At 41.2% G+C, this 12,114-nt stretch overlaps 1 long non-coding RNA gene across 1 annotated transcript; it reads right to left on the reverse strand.

Annotated features, from left to right (window-relative positions):
• Positions 1-15: 15 nt before the first annotated feature.
• Positions 16-6,125, reverse strand: LOC137599415 (uncharacterized). Its single transcript, XR_011036809.1, has 5 exons — positions 5,946-6,125; positions 1,033-1,140; positions 822-920; positions 577-731; positions 16-495 (listed from the first exon to the last, which is right to left on the reverse strand). It is a non-coding gene; the product is annotated as an uncharacterized lncRNA (long non-coding RNA).
• Positions 6,126-12,114: the final 5,989 nt, after the last annotated feature.

The following is a 12,114-nucleotide window of genomic DNA, read 5'->3' on the forward strand; positions in this document are numbered from 1 at the left end:
ACCTTTTTTTCTCATAAAGACTTTATTTGTGCAATGTTTTTTTATTCTGACAAATTACAATTGAAGAAAACTTTGGAAGCCACCTCAGCTGCTGCTCAGAGGCCCTGCAGCCACCAGGGGGGGTTCAAAGTACACTTGAAATGTCTAACAAGATTTCCACTCTTGGGCGAAGGGGACTACTGTCATAAACACATCTGTTGTCCTCATCCATTGGGTTCCAAGGGGGGCAATAAGACCATATTTTTTCAGCAAACTATTAATGTTGGATCAATGATGATACATGTGACACCTGGTTGAAGGAAGCTGGTAAAGACAGTCTATGTGAACACAGCAGGAATGAGAGCATGAGAGTCTTCATCCAGAACTTGTTATCATCTCATTAAGTCTCACCAGATGCTTGAAGGCAGCGGTCCTGTATTCCCCTACGCTGGACTTGTTCGGTGCATTGAGCATCAAGACAACATGTCAGGCTGTTAGTTGCCTGACTTACATCAACTAAAACAGAGCAGAAAGTCATTTATCTGAGGAACATAAAACACTGATGAGTATGATCTATTTCTACTCATTCACACTCACCAAAAAAAGGTCCACTGTTGCAGACACTTCCCGTACAGCAAGAAACTGAACTGATAAAGAATGTTGAATGAAAAGGCCTGAGTGCCAATGGCTGGACTAAGGTTGGACGACCCACATCCCCTCTGAAGCGACGTTGTTGTGTTCCCAAATAGTTTCTATTAAACCGAAGAAGAGTTAGATGCTGCTGGTGGAAAGAAGACAAACATGCAGAATTCACAGTAAAGTTGTGATAAATAAGTACTGACCAATAACGGAGGATGTGAAGCATCTGTTCCCTGAAGGACAAACTGCAAAACTGATAAAGGAACACGGATTTCTGCAGATTCGACACTGAAAAATTCCATCTGCAAAAAAGAGAACAACATGACCGACAATCAGCTGATGGATACATAAAACTAACAATCAACTGATCAATACTGGTGAATGAATCAGGCTTCAAAGATGAGTTGCAGTTACCTGAGCCGGAGAGAGTCCAGGCGAGAGCCAGAGAAAGGATCAGCTTCATCATGATGAAGAGGAAACTACTGGAGGTAGAGATACTTGATCTGTCCTGTACTTTAATGTCTGGGTGTTGAGAACAGACAGATTAATACCTGAACGCTGGAGGCGTTCCTTGTTTGACCAATCAGAAACTGATGTCATGATGACAACATTCCATTTTACTTCTGAATGTTTTGGTTTAGATTATTTGATCAAACTCAAGAAGAATAATTGATAATTGTTCAGTCTATACTTTTAAATAATTTCTAGTTATTTATTTCTTCATTTATTATTTTCTGGCTCTCTATATCTTCATTCAATATTTGGTTCTACAAGTCCAAATCCAGCACAACAAGGTTTCGGGTCCAGTGACCAGTTTTAACTACTAAATGATGAGGTATGGTGAAGCACCATGACTCCAAAGAAGGGGTAATTTTTAAATTTTTTTCAAATGGGATATTTGTTTATGCATCTTTTTTTACATGGAACCATTTTTTTAAAACTTTACCAACAAATGAAACATAAGATTCTTGAGTGTTCCTTATGTTTTGAGGAATTTAAAGGTAATAATAAAGTTTCTTGATTTGATTTCTCATCAAGAATAGAGAATGACATTAACCTAGTTTGCAATTTACCAATTTATTATTTTATTTCAGACTATTGCCATGTCTGAAGTGGGAGACTCATGGAAATAACCCAGAAAATTCTCAAGGGCCCCCACCCAGTTCAAAAGGAAGAACAGCATTCTAGAGGAGACAGAGGTTTAGTTCACCACTAGAGGTAGAATCTCTCTCTTTCTGATGAAGCCTTTGGGTGGGACATTTAAAACCTCCAGAGTCAACAAAGACTAAACAAAACGTGAAAGCATCATGTCAGAGTGAACAACCAAACACAACTTCAGTTTCACATTCATGCATAAATATGAATGTTGTCTACAACACGGTGGAAGGAGCTATAATTGTTGAAGATGGAACCCAGGGGGAGCCGATATACGAAAACATTAACAGGACCGAAATAAAACCTAGGGGTACCCCATAGGAGGGAGGAACCACAGAAGACGAAAAATCCCCAAGTTGGACAGAGAAACTCCTGTTGGTCAAAAAGACTCAAAGTGCACTGGCTGTACACGTCAACACACTATTCAAGATGAGATAAAAGAATGGAGTGATTGACTATGTCAAAGATAGCGATCAAGTCTAAAAGCATCAAAACAGCCAGGTTTCCTGTGTCAACTGTTCAAAGAAGATCATTAAAAAAGAGAACTTTGGGTACTGTGGCTGGATTTAAAACCAGACTGAAATGTTTCAGATAAACTAACAAATACTAAAAGCAGAGGCTTCAGACTATGACAACCAGCGTAGTGAACATGGCTGCTGAGAGGTTAGGTGTTGAGGAGGAAAGGGGGACACGTGGCTTTACAATGGGAACCAGAGAGCAGTCAAAATACACAACATGAGGAAAGAACTGAAAGTCTTGAAGAAACAACACAAGGAAACCAGTGAAGAAGAGAGACCACCGCTGGCAGAGCGCCGTCTCCTGTTCAGTAAGAGGCTCTGAGTCCAGAGGGAGAGGATGACAACGCGGGCTGCCTTCATTAACAACCACTTTGGTTTGTGTCACGGAGCTCCTATTGAAGGGAAGACTTTGAAGTGAATTCCTAAAGAGGACCCCCAAGACCAGCCAGTTCAGTGTCCTCTTCAAGAATGGACACATGGACCCTTCAGTGCAGAAAGAAGGTCAAGCAAAAGGGATGATCAGTGCTCATCACAAAGTCAAGAAGGATGAACAACAACTCTTAAAAGAGCATTATAGGATAAGACACCATCCTGATACAGTAGTTGCATTTGAACAGGGGATCTATTGAGGAACCTTTCATGTCAGCCTTCAGAACTCTTCTGATGGGGACTATGTCATGTACTGCACTGCAATACAACTGGGCAACAACTGAGGTCATATTTTATGTGTAAAATTATCACAGGTGAGTTTACTGATAGGTTGATGCATGTCAAGGTATTGATGTGTTTTGAAACAAATTTAGTTCAACATTGTTTCAAAGATAAGTCATTATATTTCTTAGTCTCATTTCTATTGTCATGGAGTCGTCTTCTTGAGAGTCATTGCATAATCAAAACAGCTGCTTTTATCAGTGCCACTCCTTCACTCCTGGAATTTTTGGTTAAAAAGAGACTGTCCTCAACACAGTTTAAATCCTCTTATCTGTTTAATCTGCCAACATGATTCTTGTTGACTTCACTGCAGTACTTAAGTATTCAGAGAATGTGTCTGAAATATTTGTGAGCTCATCTGTCATAACTCACAGCAAGCCTTAGTGAAAGCTTGTGACTGTTGAACAGTTGAGTGGGGGAGACCATCCCAAATCTCTACTTCTGTTCAGTCTTTCTCCGCCGACCTCCGTAAGGTATTTGACCAATCAACTCCAGAAAGACAGATTGAGATACTTGATCTCTCCTGTACTTTATGTGTGTTGATAACAGACAGATTCATACCTGAACGCTGGAGGCGGTCCTTGTTTAACCAATCAGAAACTGAAGTCATTATAATCACAACATTCCATTTTACATCTGTTTTCCTTTGTATTATTTGATCAAACTCAAGAAGTAGAATCGATAGTTTTGAATCTATAATTTAAAAAAAATTTCAATTATGTATTTTCTTGATTTATTATTGTCTGGCTCTTTAAATCTTCGTTTAATCATTTAAGGGTTCCACAAGTCCAAATCCAGCACAATGAAGTTTCCCGTCCAGTGACCAGTCTTAACTACTATATATCATAACATAAATAAATATATGGTGAGGCAGCATGACTCCAAAGAAAGGGTGACTTACACATTTTTATCAAATGGGACATTGGTTTTTGAATAGTTTTTACTTGATGGAACTACTTACAGAGCTAGGTGGAGAAAAGTTGAACAGACGTACAGATTGGTGATTGTCTCTCCCACTATCACAGGCTTTCACTAAGGCTTGGCGTGAGTTATGTCAGAGGAGCTCACGAACATTTCATTTCTCTGTCCAACTTGGGGATTTTTCTTCTTCTGTAATTCCTCTCTCCTGTGGGGTAGCCCAAGGTTCTATTTTGGTTCCGTTACTGATTTTCTTATACGTTCTGCCCCTGGGTTCCATCTTCAACACCGTTTTGTAGACAACATTCAAATATATGTTCCTCTACAAGTTAACAACAGTCTGACTAGAACCCATCTGAGTCTACCAGCTTCTTCTTTCTTCTTTTCCTTTTGGCTTTTCCCTTCAGGGGTCGCCACAGCGAATCAGTTGCCTCCATCTAACCCTGTCTTTTGCATCCTCTGCAACTACCAGAGTGATCTGAAAACATGGCCGGAACTAAACACTCTTTGTCTAAATGAATGTGAAACTGAACTTGTGTTTAGTTTTTCTGAATCTGCTTCATGGCAGTGCTGACATTTCTGACCCACTTGTGACATCAGTTTGACCAACTGTCAAAAATCTGGGTGTGATTTTTTTTACTGGTTTTAAATATGATGAAGAAATTATCTCTGTTGTCAAAACCAGCTTTTCCCAGCTGAGGCTACTGGCCAACACTGAGCCTTGAATGTCTCTTAAGGACGTGTTTATGTAAGAATTCGTAACGCTTACTGGAACTCTCTGCATGTGGGTGTGGATCATTGTTGACATTGTTGCAGTTGGTACAAAATTCTACTGCTTGGAATTAAACCAGCACTAGAAACGACTCACGTAACTCTAGGTTTAGCTTCTTGTCCACTTCAGGATCAATTGTCGGATTGTTTTTGTTTTGTTTTTCAGGTTTTAAAGGTTTTGGCACCTGCTTGTTTATGTCTTGTTAGACATCTGTATTCTGTTTAGACCTCTGAGGTTATCCAATAATATGATAGTGGATTTTCTCGATCATGTCTTAGAACTTCAGGTGACAGAACCTTTCAATGTCTGCATCAGATTTGTGGATCACTTTACCTCTGCAGTTACGAATGGCTTGAAAAGTCAAGTCTTTCAAGTTTCAACTGAAGTCCCGTCTTTTCTTACTGACTTTCAGCTGGAGTTCACTCAGACATGATGCATTAACAGTTTGCTTTGTTGACTCTGGTTGATTTTAATGTTACACGCAAAGGCTTTATCAGAAAGAAGAGGCGGAGGAGAGATTTTACCTCTAGTGGGGAACTAAACCTCTGTCTCCTCTGGAATTTCGTCCTGAATGTAGTCTTTCCTTTTGAACTGGGTTGGGCCACTTTAAAATGTTCTGGATTGTTTCCAAGAATCTCCAACACTTATTCAAACTTAAAACATTAGAATGGCCTAAAATGACAAAATGACAGGGGTGACAGTGACTCAGTGGTAGAACGGGTCATCCAATGATCACAAGATCAGTTTTCGATTCCTGCTCCCGCCCATCCACTTCAGAGTGCAAGCTGATAGTGGGAGGTGTCAGCTCACCTCACCTCACGATGCCGAAGTACCCTTGTTCAAGACGCCGTCCCCTTTACAAAGAAGGAGCTGCCCACAACTACCTCCCTCTGCTTCATGCCTACAGGTCCCTTGTGTGTGAATGCCACCCTCCTCGTAGAGGCCTTTTACAGCAGACACCAGGTTACACACCAAACAGATCCTTTGTGCATGACTATGTCAAGTAACCAGTGAGATGCTCTCTTTCCACGTCATTCATGCTCATCAACAACTCCTTGTTTTAGGATATCAAGAGCTCAGAAGATACAACCTATACATAGATCAGTCTATAGGAACCATCCTTCAGTGGAGTGCTCACTGTCTTTCCATCTGTCTGAAGTATGCACCATCATCTGCTAGTAGTCCACATAATCTTTCTGAGTTTTCCGAGTCTGGATTTTTTGCTTGTTCCATGGTTCCTGTAATCTTCTTACCTCTTGTCAGACTTGTATTTGTGTTCATGTTCTGATCTGCAGTGAGAGCAGGGAACAGGTGGAGGAGAAGCTAGAGAGGTGGAGGTTTGTCCTGGAAAGGAGAGGAATGAAGGTTAGCCGCAGTAAGACAGAGTACATGTGTGTGAATGAGAGGGACCCAAGTGGAAGAGTGAGGTTACAGGGAGAAGAGATCAAGAAGGTGGAGGATTTGAAGTACTTAGGGTCAACAGTCCAGAGCAATGGAGAGTGTGGAAAAGAGGTGAAGAAGCGTGTCCAGGCAGGATGGAACGGGTGGAGGAAAGTGTCAGGTGTGATGTGTGATAGAAGAGTTTCAGCTAAAATGAAAGGAAAGGTGTACAAAACTGTGGTGAGACCAGAGATGTTGTTTGGTCTAGAGACAGTGTCACTGAGGAAAAGACAGGAGACAGAACTGGAGGTAGCAGAGATGAAGATGCTGAGGTTCTCTCTGGGAGTGACCAGGATGGATAGGATCAGGAATGAGTACATCAGAGGGACAGCACATGTTAGAGGTTCTGGAGATAAAGTCAGAGAGGCCAGACTGAGATGGTTTGGACATGTCCAGAGGAGAGATAGTGAATATATTGGTAGAAGGATGCTGAGTTCTGAACTGCCAGGCAGGAGGCCTAGAGGAAGACCAAAGAGGAGGTTTATGGATGTAGTGAAAGAGGACATGAAGGTAGTTGGTGTGAGAGAAGAGGATGCAGAAGACAGGGTTAGATGGAGGACACTGATTCTCTGTGGAGACCCCTGAGGGGGAAATCCAAAAGGAAAAGAAGAATAGACATGCAGACTTGTGTATACCTGTGTATAATTAATTATATATAAGTTATGTTAACAATGATAAAGAATGGAAAGTAATGCAAAACTTAGAAGAACAAACGAGCTACGTTTACTCCACCAATGAGAATGAGATCCGGTGTCAGCTGATATTGTATTCATCCACCAACTAGTGGTGGTGTCCTGAACCAATGCTCGTATCATGGTATTAGTGCACATGGTCTCCCCACTGTTAAAATAAGCATGTAAACATAAAAATATGAAGAGAGTTTAGTTTCTGTGTGAAATAACTCATCGTTGTTATTAATGGGTGGATTTTGAAAGTCAGTCAAATCCAGGACTTTTCAAAGATTTAAAGGCTGATGATGTTTCATTAAGAAATAGATTAAGAGTCTTACCTCCTGACACACATGCACACAGATATTAATTTATCATTTGTCAATAAAATAATGCATTGCATATTATTGCCTCAGAAACTTTCATCCTGCAGCTTCATGTATGGAAGTTTTGTTTTTTGTTTTTTTAATTTAAAAAAAAAATTCAAACCCAACAAATATTTGTAAAACTGAAGAAACCAAACAATGTCAGAAACAAACGAGATGGCAAAGACACAAGTTCAAGGGTTAGCTTCACATCACACAGCTTAGCATGTTGTCAACGTTTAACTTCATCAGTAACTAAACTGTTAGAATTCTAGCAAAGCAATACATCATCACTTCATCTACAAATCATACCAGCAAAAAGCAGATGAAAGCAGTGTAGTAATAGATGACAACATACAGCATGCAGAACACAAGAAACAGAAACAATGAATTGCAAAGACTCACCAATTGGCTGCATACTAGGTTGAAATTGAGTTTAGTGAAATCACTTCCTTATGACTGGTCAAAGAGGTCACATGGCTTTACGCCACACCTCTCTCTTAAAGACACATTACTTACAAGACTACTCTAATACCTGTATTCATGTTGAAACATGTAAAGAATTAACAAAACCACCCAAATAACAAAGATCACAGAAAACACAATGATGAAGGCAACTTACCATAAACCCCATAATGTCCAATGTCCAACTCCACAGCATCTCTTTGGCAGACACATGATGTACTGCCTGGATGTCAGACGTCTCTGTGAATGTGTGCTAAGTAATGGGCATGAATGTGTAATGTAAGACTGGGTAGATGTGTGAGGGGCATAGGGATAAAGCGGTGTGCAAATGAGAGGGGTTCATGAAGAGGTGGGTTTCATGGTGGCTGGGGTGGATCAGTTTGGTCGTTCACCGGAAGAAGGACCAACAGTCTTCTCCTGCCTCTTTCGATGACTGTCACGGGCAGTGAAGAACTCTTCTTTCGGCCACTTGCAATTGAAATAGATAGGTCAGCACGAGTTGTGATGTCGGCATGCCTGACAATCCCTTTACTGTCAGGTTAGACCTCAGAATTCGACCCAGATGGAATTGATTTCTCAGAACATTTGGGTCATCAATCCAGACGAGGTCAATGGCTTTGACGGTCCTCTCTGTCCGGTGCCACTTGTGTCAAACACACACGTTTGGGCCAGCCAGTTGAATATTCTGTCTATAGCTGTCTTTACATGTTGGGAAAACTCAAATGCTTTAGTGGAGGCTTGATGAATCAGAGATGAAGGCAGAGATGGAGACCTTCAGAGATTCAGTCATTGGCACCTGAAGAGCCTGAAAACATAGCAGACACCAACCCACTGCCTGCAGAGGTACTGCAGTCCAGGCTATGTTGTAAACTGCTGTGAACACCTTGAATTGCTTTAAAGAGTGAAGACTGAAGAGTGAACACAGGAAACAGTTCAGTTTAAATTCAACTCTCTCCTTCTGCGTGGTCACTCTCTAGGAACGTTCTACAAAACCAATTGATTTGATTCGATGCCTCTGGACGCACTAGAACACTATTAGCATCCAGGAGGATGAAATAATGGATAACAGGAGAAAATATATCCATATTCTGATCACAAAACTCACCATAAAGTGCAAATTGTAAAACATTCTCTTTAAAATAGGAGTTCTAGCTTGATGGAATTTACATTAGTTCATGTCTCCTAGGACAGACTTCACATCAACTGGTTATCCCTGATTAGCTTCATACGAAGACAGATTACAGTTCTCTATCAGCATTCAAAAACAGCAAAAGAAATGCTGCATTCACGATAGTATCAGTAACTTAGAAGTTAATTAACAGAAGCTGTAAATAGATGACTATCAGATAAGTCATTAATCATGAAATCAATCTTCTGTTATATTTCCTTCAAATCAAAAACATCAACAATTTTGTGTGTGTCTGTGTAGTTTCAGAAAAATGCACTCTTGTTACTTTATGGTTGTTACTAACCTGAAAATAGTTACTTTTTGCTGTGTGTTGATTGCCAAAAAAGGCAAAATACATTCATTGCCATTACCTTAAAACTTTAAATCCATTGGTCTGTGAGCATTACAAAACAATTCAACCAGAATAACTTGACAGGAAGTGAGACTGGTTGGTAAACAGATTCAATTTTGTACAGACATTTCTGGTATTGACCTGAATTACCATGTTTTAAAAGTGAAAGTCACTACAACAGTAAATTCTCCCCTAGACTATCAAAACTCAGAGTACTAAGAGTGTAGACTTCTGACGACAGGAAGAAGGGTCACTAGTGCCAGGAGGAACAAATCAAATAAATATCTTTGGTCATTTGTCCCATCAGCTATTTTTTTTTTGTAAATAGTACATATTGTTGTCATGACATACTGAATATGTTCTGTGTAATACACTGACTGTAATGGAAATTTGTATTGTGTGTGTCCTGATTTGACTCTTATCATGTCATTACTGAGAACTTGCTTCAAAACCTCTCCATGCAACTGATCACAGAGAGGTCACAGCAGGTCACAGCCCATCAAACCAGATGGAGAACCAAAGGAGAACCGATGGAGAGGAGATGGAGACCTGTTTTCAGTCAAGGTGTAAGATGTTTTATGGGTGCATGAAAGCCTTTAAATTACATTCCAATGTGTAATAAAGATCTCTTAGTTTTCTTAGTTTTGGTGTGATAGGTTTGGTGCATTCCAAAGGTGTAAGGTCTCCTGATACAGATGGTTTACGAGTGCGTGAAAGCTTCCTACACTGCATTCTCGAGGGTGGTGATGTTTATTCCTCAGCGGGGGGTACCACCAAAAGGAGGGCTGCCTGAGAGCTGGAACTGGCCATTCCTGCTCGCATGCAGGCCTTTCTTCTTAAAAGGTATAAAAGGTGAGGAGTTTCAGTCTCAAAGAAGTGAGAAAGAAGGTAAGAGAGAGAAAGATAGGAAGATAGAGAGAGCCAGCTGCGGGTTACATACGGACGCCCAGCCTGGTTGAAGCTACTCTGCCTGGGTTGTAGGATCTCCTTCCCTGTATCAAGGTAAGAGGCCAAGCATATTTGGAATGCCACCATATATTGCCTTAGCTCAACCAACTATTTGTTTGTTTCTGTGCTCTGTGGGGAATTAAACTACAAGTTTATTCTAGCATCATAGAATTGTTTCTGTGCTCTGTGGGGAATTAAACTACAAGTTTATTCTATCATCATAGAATTGTTTCTGTGCTCTGTGGGGAATTAAAGTACAAGTTTATTCTAGCATCATAGAATTGTTTCTGTGCTCTGTGGGGAATTAAACTACAAGTTTATTCTAGCATCATAGAATTGTTTGTTTGCATTGCTATGCGCTGCGGGGACTAAACGACACATTTGGTCTAGCATCATAGAGGTCTTTTGACTTATTGTTTGTTTGTTGTTTGTACGTATTGTTTCTTAATATCTCTATTCTCTGCGTGTAATAAATCACACATTTATTATAGCCCTATAGGAGTGGTTTGATTCATTGTGTGAGTGAGTTTTCTGTGTACCCACCTCCTACGAACCTCTTTATTCAAGTTTTTCACAAAACACTGACTTACGGAAATTCGTATTTAATTTTGCAAACTTCTACTACAAAACAAACTGCCACCTGGGGGCGATAAACATCGTTCCCCATGTCTGAAAACAGCTGAAGACATCCCAATTCCTATCCCAATTCTATCCCTAGGCAGGCATACACCGCCATCCCCCTCCCTCCACTAGGTAATTCATTCCACTGGTGAAACGGCTACCAGCAACAACACGACAGGTCAGGAGGTGGTCCCCGGAAGCATTCTCTTAACCCTCTACACAGCGGACTTCAAGCGCAACTCGGATACCTGCCACATACAGAAGTACTCCGATGACACCGCGATTGTGGCATGTATCCGGGAGGGTGATGAGGGGGGGTACAGGGCATTGGTGGCTGACTTCGTGGAGTGGTGCCAACAGAACCAGCTCCAGCTCAACGTCTCCAAGACAAAGGAGATGGTTCTGGATTTCCGGCGGGCACCTCCCTCTCCACAACCAGTGATCATGAAGGGCAGTGAGGTGGAGGTGGTAGGAAACTATAAGTACCTGGGACTGCAGCTAGACAGCAGACTGGACTGGTCACTCAACTCGGACTGTGTGTACAAGAAGGGGCAGAGCAGGATGTACTTCCTAAGGAGGCTGGCCTCCTTCAACATCTGTCCTAAGCTCCTTCTCATGTTCTATCAGTCCGTAGTCTCCAGTGTGCTGTCATACGCCATTGTGTGTTGGGGTGGGGGGGCCAGGAAAAGAGATATGGACCGTCTGAACAGACTCATCCGCAGAGTGGGCTCAGTGGTCGGGCTGAGCCTGGACTCTGTGGATACGCTTCTGGAGAGCAGGACCATGTCTAAAGTTAAGGACATCATGAACAACACCAGCCACCCCCTACACACCACCTTCTCCCAGCAGAGGAGCACCTTCAGCGGCAGACTGCTGTCACACAGCGCCTCCACAGAGAGGCTGAGGTCCTCCTTCGTGCCCCGTGCCATCAGGGGGTACAATGACTCTCTCAGGAGGAGCGGGGGGGAGGTGGCGAGGTCAGCACGGGGTTAAATGGATTTAATTTATTTTTATACTCTTTATATTTTAATTTCATACTGTTTATATTTTAGTTATAGTTTAGTATATAAGTCCTGTTAGTGCTGCATGTGTCTGTTAGTGTAATGTATGTCTTGTGGTATGTCCTGTGATGTCAGTGTTTCTTTTTCTCTTGGTGTTTATCCAGTATCTGTCTATCTATCTATCTATCTATCTATCTATCTATCTATCTATCTATCTATCTATCTATCTATCTATCTATCTATCTATCTATCTATCTATCTATCTATCTATCTATCTATCTATCTATCTATCTATCTATCTATCTATCTGTCTATCTATCTATCTATCTATCTATCTATCCATCCTTTCACAGCCCGGATCCCAACCAGACACGTCATCCAATGTTGGTGACAA

The sequence above is a fragment of the Antennarius striatus genome, chromosome 7 (genome assembly GCF_040054535.1).
Source record: "Antennarius striatus isolate MH-2024 chromosome 7, ASM4005453v1, whole genome shotgun sequence".
Taxonomy (NCBI): domain Eukaryota; kingdom Metazoa; phylum Chordata; class Actinopteri; order Lophiiformes; family Antennariidae; genus Antennarius; species Antennarius striatus.